Raw genomic sequence first — 7,959 nt, forward strand, 5'->3', positions numbered from 1 at the left:
TGAGTTTTGGAATTGGAATGAAATGAATGAATGTCCTCTGCTTTGCTTTGGGGGGATGGCTATGCCGTTAACTATACCAGGCTTTCGCCTCTACTAGTGGGGGGAGAGTATTAAAGAAGTTTTTAATGGTAAGTCCAAGTTAACGGGTAAGGTTTAAGTTGTTTTTTAGTAGTTGGGGGGGGGGGGGGGCGGGGAGTGAGATTTACCTAGAAGGCGGATATATCATGATCTGAAAAGGAATTTTTGTATAACATAAGTTTGGACTGGGACTGAATAGATGATTGAATGGATTTAAAGTTAGCAGATTGGAGAAGAACCGAATTTTTGACAATAGAGGGCATGCCAGTTATTGTTCGTATACCTGTGTTTTGGACGGATTCGATACGCCTCCATAGTGAAAGACCAATGAAAGGGGCTCACGAAGGGCCAGCGTAAGTAAGAACGGGAGATACGTATAGTTTAAGAATTTTGAGTCTGGTAGAAAGTGGGATGGGTAATGTACGGTATGGGGTAGAGTATTCCACGAGTGTGGGTGTGGGTTTTTAATAATGTTTTGGACGTGTTGTCCGAAATTGAGTTTGCGCCCTATTGTAACGCCGAGGTATTTGGCTTGTTTGGACCAGTTAATGGTGTGGTTGTCAAGTAGTAGTGGTGGTATGTGAGAAGTATTGGATCGACCGAAAATAATGGTTGTACGACACTTGGGCGCTGGACAATTGGGCATGGACAATTGGGCGCGGAAAATTGGGTTATGGGATAATTGGGCGCAATGAAAATTGGGTGCCGTACATTTGGGTGCAAGAACATTTATTTATTAATTCAGATTAAAACAATACTATTATGCAATATCTACTTAAGAATATTAAATCTACACAATTTTGAAATAATTTAATTTATAATCAATAATTTCTTAGAACTTAATTTGATTAGATATATTAAAGCTGTTAAATTAATTAAAAACTGTAAGCACAGTTTCGTCTTACAAAAAATAAAAGTAAGAAACAATCATAAAATTATTCTTAAACATTTAGACATTATTAATACATTTACATGAACACAAGTATTTGATTAGAATATAATATATTTTATGATTAGATATATTAAAGCTGTTAAATTAATTAAAAACTGTAAGCACAGTTTTGTCTTACAAAAAATAAAAGTAAGAAACAATCATAAAATTATTCTTAAACATTTAGACATTATTAATACATTTACATGAACACAAGTATTTGATTAGAATATAATATATTAAAAATAAGAAAAAATCAAAAAATTATACTTAAACATTTAGACATTATTAATACATTTATTTTATTATGATAGATTTTGAGCAATACCTTTTAAAAAATCGTTTATACTGCGGTTTTCAAAATCATTACAGATTGCTTTAACTCTAGAAGCTGTGTCTTTATATTTTTTAAGTTTTTGTCTTGGTTCCGTTCCAGCCAAAAATTGATGCATTTTTAAACGATTCAGTTTTTCTTCTTTTTTTAGCGCTTCGATAAACTTCCATATCGAAGGATGGAGTGCATTTAATGTTGAATTAAATGAATTATGCCACCCTTCTACGGAATTGTTTGTTTTAGGAATATCATATTTAACGAGATTGTAACAATTCCATAGCTCTATTGGAAATCTGGGATTTCGGCGTTTTTTATTACGACATAATTTCCCAATCCACGTACTCTCAAAATAATCCAAAAAATCTGATAATAAGGTTTCATTTTCAATATAAAACTCAGTTTCCAAAATAGCTTCGTATGCATTAATTACCAAATGCGGAGGAACAAATGATAATGCATTTAACTTTTTAATGTTTAATGCGAAATTAGATTCTTCACGATATTTAATAGCTAATCCGCTATCTTGAATATGTCTCCATAGAGCTTGCGAATAATGAAAAAAACATCCATGTAATGACGTATTTGGGAACACCTTTTTTATTGCATTTATGGTTGAAACCTCGAAATCAAGCATAAAAGTTGTTGGTTTAAGTTCCAGTTTTAAGTTTAAAATTATTTCAAATAAACGGACATAAGTTTCTTCCGTTTTATTTGGAAGGAGAGCGAATAAAAATGGCAAAACGTTACTGTATTGTATACCATGAATGGTATATAGTTGGTAAAAAATAGATGGCGCACTAGAGAATGTACCATCTGCATACCAATTGTTACAATTAGTCATCAAATTTAAATTTTCTTCTGTCGAATAAATTAAAATTCGCGGTTTTCCTGATTTTTCATCGTTACTGTCATATAACAAAAATGGCTTACCATCAATTGTTGTTTTGTACTCCGCAGGAATTACTAGCTCATCTAATGTTCTAGGATTTGCTGGTGCCATAATTTCTTTTTGACGAATACGTTGAATCGTTTTTTTCATTGAAGAAATTCCAGGTAATTTACTTGCGACAGATTCAGTTACCTATATGATAATTTAAACGATTATTCATTTTTTTTTTATAATTAATAACTTAAATTTTCTATTTATAATATTTAGTTTAAAATAATTTAAATTAATTACCTCTTTCGACATAGTACTCAAAACTACTTGTGAACTCAGCTCTGTTTCTTTTGCTATTTTTTTCATATTTTCAATAGCCTGTTTTGCTTCAATTTTCGAACGATCCGGCCGATGGTTATGTTCACGCTTACTTTCTTTTGTTACTTCTCCCTTTTCTACATGTACTCGACCTGGAAATTTTTTACTATTATTTTCAATACAGCGCCAAATTGTTTTTTCATTAGTTGTGCATTCTAATTTGTATAAATAGCCTTTAAAAATTAGCAGGTCTCGATTCTTTTCACTTTTAACGAATTCACACATTGTAAAAAGAAATATTTCATTAAACACAAATTATTTAGCACTTAATTGTGTTACCAGCGCATGAATAAACGCATGCGCATGCATCTACTAAATAAGTATCAAAACTCGTATCGTATTGTTAGATTATAAACTCTTATCCGTGTTATATGTATTGTAATTGGGAATTTTGGCAATAATATTGATAAGTACAATAGAACGATGATTATCCGAATGCCTATTAACCGGACGTGCAAAAAAAAAAAAAAAGGTCTAATAATATTTTTGATTGCATTGAACAACTGTGGATATTTAACCAGACTAAAATATCACAATTTTTCAAACCTTAGTCCATCTATATTGATATTCGCTCCTAATTGTCTTGCACCCAACTGTCATTGCGCCTAAAAGTCCCGCACCCAATTTTCCGCACCCAAGTGTAAAAAAAAAAATGATACCGAAAATAATGCCTACGGTTTTGGTTGGGTAAATTTTTATGCGCCAGCGGTGAAACCATCTGGAAGCTAGGTTTAGTTGATGTTGAAGTTGTATGGCCGCGCGTTTGGGATTTTTGTCGAAGGTGAAGAACATAGTATCATCGGCAAAAAGTGAGAGGTGGGCTTATGAATAGTTGGAATGTCATTGATGTAGGTCAGGTATAGAGTCGGGGAGAGGCAGGATCCCTGGGGGACGAGAATGAGTCTTCGATTTTTGTGATGAAGGTGTGGTCGGAAAGAAAGGATTCGATGATTTTTAAGATTTCAGTCGGAATGTTGAGTTGAGTAAGTTTGTAAAGGAGACCTTCGTGCCAGACTCGGTCGAAGGCTTTCTCCACGTCAAGAAGGATAGAGGCGGTGTTTGCGTTATTGTTAAAGTTCTGGCTAAGTTGGTGTGTAAGTTTCGTTAGTTGTAGAGTAGTTGAGTGTTCGGGTCTAAAGGCAAATAGTTCAGGGCGGATTTTGTCTCGTAGGTTGAGCTGGAGATGATTGAGGATGAGACGTTCATAGATTTTGGATAGGGAGGACAGAAGTGCAATGGGACGGTAGCTTTTGGGTAGTTTATGGTCTTTGCCTGGTTTAGGAATAGAAATGATGACTGCTTTTTTTCCAGGCAGTGGGAAAGTAGCAGATTCTGAAGGAGCAGTTGATGATTTTTGTGAGGGATAGTATGATATTGTTAGGTAGGACTTTAAGAGCCATACTGGTGATGAGGTCGTCACCGGGGGCTTTCTTTATGTGAAGATCACTAATGATTTTCTGAATTATGCCCGGGGTGGTGAATAGATTGGATTTAGTGATGTTGAGGTTTCGTAGTGAGTGGTAGAAGTTCGTTACTTCAGGTATGTCAGGGCCAGGGTTGGTTTGAAATTGATGTTCGAGAGAGTCGGCTATTAGTTCAGCACGATCATTGGACGAGAAAGTTAGGCCGTTTGGGCCGATCAGTGGGTGGGAAGCTGGGCGTTTGTGGAGGAGGCACTTGTTTAGTTTGTAAATGGATCCGTCGTGGATATCTAGCGAGTTAAGGAAAAGGTCCCATTTGTCGGTTTTGTGAGTTTTCAGTAAGGTACGGATAAGTGAAGTTTTGGCGTTGAGTATTTGTTTATTTGTAGGGTTGCAGTTACGTTGCCATTCACGGCGTAATATGTTTTTCTCTGTTATTTTGTTTTTAATGTAGTCTGGTAGTATGAATGAGGAGTTTTTAGTTTTTGGTGTAAATACGCTCGCTACGATTGCGTGTTTAATGTTTTTTGTCAGATTCTCGATTGCCAAATCGATTGAATGACTATCGTTAGTCGGTTGTGTGAACGGGTTAGGTAAGTTGGTAAGGATAGTTTTGTATTTAGTCCAGTTAATGAAGCGGTTAGATGTTGGGGGAGATGAGGATATAGGAGTACAAAGGGTCTCAAGAAGGATAGGGTTATGGTCTGAGGAAAGTTCGTTAAGATTGGAGATTTGGGTTGCGTAAGGTAGTCGAACAAGAGCGATGTCAAGTATGTCAGGTCTGTACCTGGCGTTGGTTGGAAAGTGCGTTGGGGATGAGGGTGCTGTGATGGTGTAGTCAGAATGTTGCACATGGTCAAAGAGGACACGGCCGGCCGCGTTTGTCGAGTGGCTGTGCCACAGGGGGTGTTTGGAGTTGAAGTCACCTGCCGAGATTTGCCATTGCGCGCTCTGTGTCAGTACTACTGACTACTACTGACTCGGTAGGTCTAGGTCGTTGGTTTTGAGTGTGGCGCCGGGTGGTTTGTATACCGCTGAGACAAGTACCTAGTGACCGTTTAGTTTGATGAGGACGGAGGAAGTTTGTATAGAAGTGTTCAGTGTCACGGGCTGGTGTACAATGCGTCGGTGAATGAGAACTGCCGTACCTTCATGAGCGGGCGAGCCGCGAACAAGAGGTAGGTCGTTTCTATAGGTAAAGTAGTTGGGAAAGTGAAGTTTGGTAGTCGGGGATAGATGAGTTTCGTTAAGTAAGATAATATCAGATTTCAGTTGGAGAGCTAAGGAATGAAGTTCATTGAGTTTGTGTCTTATACCATTGGAGTTCCAAAAAAGAATATTCAAATTATTCATTGGGGAGCGAGAATGGATAGGAAGGATCTAATGGTGGGCTCAATTAAGGTTTTTGGATTCTGGTTATTTTAAAGAGCAGTCAGAAGGTTTGTGAGTAGGGAGAGAATCGATTGTATGTTAAGTTGAGGGGTTGAGGAAGAGGGTATTGAGCCTATGGTTACTGCAGCATATGTCGGGGTCTGAACTGATTGTTATGAGGGAGTTGGAGTAGAGAGTGTAGGAGGTTGGGGTTTTGGTGGAGCATGGGTATGGGTTGAAAGTTGCGGAGTGTTTTGAGAAGTGGGTTTGGATTCCACCTGTTTTTGGGCCAGAAAATGTGGACAACCCCGGAAGTTTGCCGTGTGCGAACCACCGCAATTACAGCACTTGGGAGTTTGTTCAGGAGTTTTAGGGCAGGAACTTGCCGTGTGGCTCCCAGCGCATTTTACGCACCTCGGCTGATGTCCACAGTTGCGGAAACCGTGACCAAAGCGTTGGCATGCAAAGCACTGGGCAGGGCCGGAGGGTTTGAGTGGTTCTACAGAGATGGTTACGAAGAACAAATTGGTGAGTTGGTAGATGTCTTTGGCGTTAGGGTCAGCAGCTAGGTGTACCGCGCAGATTGGCATGGGCTTGTCAGAGGTACCAAAACGGCGTACGAATTTAACCGAGAAGTTTAGCGAATTGAGTTCACTGGTGACTTCATCGACCTGGATGCGACGGAATTGGATAGGTTCGGAAGTTTGTACGGTAATTTGGCCATTAGAAGAGGATTTGGCGGTCAGTAAAGAGGAAGTCAGGTTAGGGAGCTTGTAGATAGTGGGCGCAATCTTGCGCCAGGAGCTAGAGTTCAGGATAATAGGAGGAGGTCTGATTTTAGATGGTGCAGTCGGAGGTTTAGTGATTGGCGGGATGGAATTGGTTGAGGTTGTGGTTGGTGTAAGGGTTGGAGGGAGAGCAGAACGTACGAATGAAGAGTAGCTTGATTCCGAAAGGGAGTCTAGAGTTTCTGAGTCTGAGGTTTTTGGTGGTGATGAAGACGGTGGAGAGGAACGTTGACGGGGGACCTTTTGAGCCTGAGGTGGGTGATAGGTGGAGCTACCACCTTTACGCTTTCGCGGCTTGTTGCCGGTCATGCTTAAAGAGGTAGTGAAAGTCCTGTCGTTCTAAAAATAACGTTTTATTGTGGGAGAGGGGGGGAAATAGAGTTGATTGGGTAGGGAGTTCTGCGGCAGTGTAAGGGCGCGGCCCCACGACAGTTGATCGGATGGAGATTGCCGGCGCTTTCGCGACGGATTACCTGAGGCTTCAGGCGCTGGTGCTCCGATGATCTGGGGCGCTGGTCCCCTGTTGGAAAGTCGTATAAATGACTGTTTTGATTGGCGCTGTTGACGTCGATAGTTGAGGAGGTTGGCTTGGACAACCTGGGCGCTGGTGCTCTGTTGCAGAGTCGTAAGAACGACTGTTTTCGTTGGCGCTGTTGCCTGTTGAGGGTCGCGACGGAAGCTGCGTAGACTGAAGAAAGAAGAAACTGCTGTGTAGCTGCCACGGACGCTGGACGTTGACTGATGATGAATGTCCTCGGTTGCTGTACCGGTATTTATACACGTTGATCAGATTTCCGTAGCTTTTATTGGATTCAGGCTATATGGAATGACGAGTCGACATAACCTCATTGTTATGGTCACCTGATCCTCAACGGTGCTGTTTTCACTCCGCGAACTTGTTTGTCTGTTAGAGTATAAACGTCGTTGTGTGTATAACGGTGTTGTTATAGCGGTTACTTAAATGGTAGTCTGTGGTTGGTTGATGGTCCTGAAAAGGACCGTTTCTGTCGTCTGATAATGTTCCGTAACAATTTTTAGAAAATATGTTTATAGACAGTAAATTTAAATTAGGTACAGTAATTTTTATTTATTTTATTTAATCAATAAATTGTGTTGGAATCTGTAACAGTAAAATATCACTTGCTCGTTTTATACCACATTAAAAGAATTACTTAGGACAACAGAACACACTACTCAGAAACGATAATCAAAATAGTACATACATACATTATTTGCATATAAATAAATTATTAAGTTCTTTCTACTCTATCATAAAGTTATGAATAACGGCAACCCAACTCTTGTGACTGCTCGGGCATATTTCTCATGCACCGAGAGACATGTGGCCGCCTTAAACACTTCTCACGGTCGCCAACCACGGACCGAGGCTCGAGAGCCAGAGTGCCGTGGATATTTAGTAATTTTAAAAAATAAGATAGTGTGCTTGTACCAGGAACATGGGTGACCGGCAATAAAAGAACAAACCTCAATTTAGGGAAAAATTATAGATTTTATTATATATTTTTTTTTTTTTTTTTAAGTTGGGTGCCGAGAAAGCCCGTGGCATAAAACTCAGTCAGAAAAGAAATTAATACAAATAATAATAATTGACCTATAATGAATAATGATCAATAATAATAATTTCACACATTAAATGCCAGCCGGTTCCGACATAGCGGTTACCAGCGGTAGATATAATATTTAAACCAATATAACACACATTATAATATATATTATATATAAAAATAAATACCTAAGTACCAGCCACGGTGAAACCA

This window comes from Diuraphis noxia, unplaced genomic scaffold (genome assembly GCF_037042655.1).
Source record: "Diuraphis noxia isolate RWA-SAM2 unplaced genomic scaffold, SU_Dnox_SAM2 contig0003, whole genome shotgun sequence".
NCBI classification, from domain to species: domain Eukaryota; kingdom Metazoa; phylum Arthropoda; class Insecta; order Hemiptera; family Aphididae; genus Diuraphis; species Diuraphis noxia.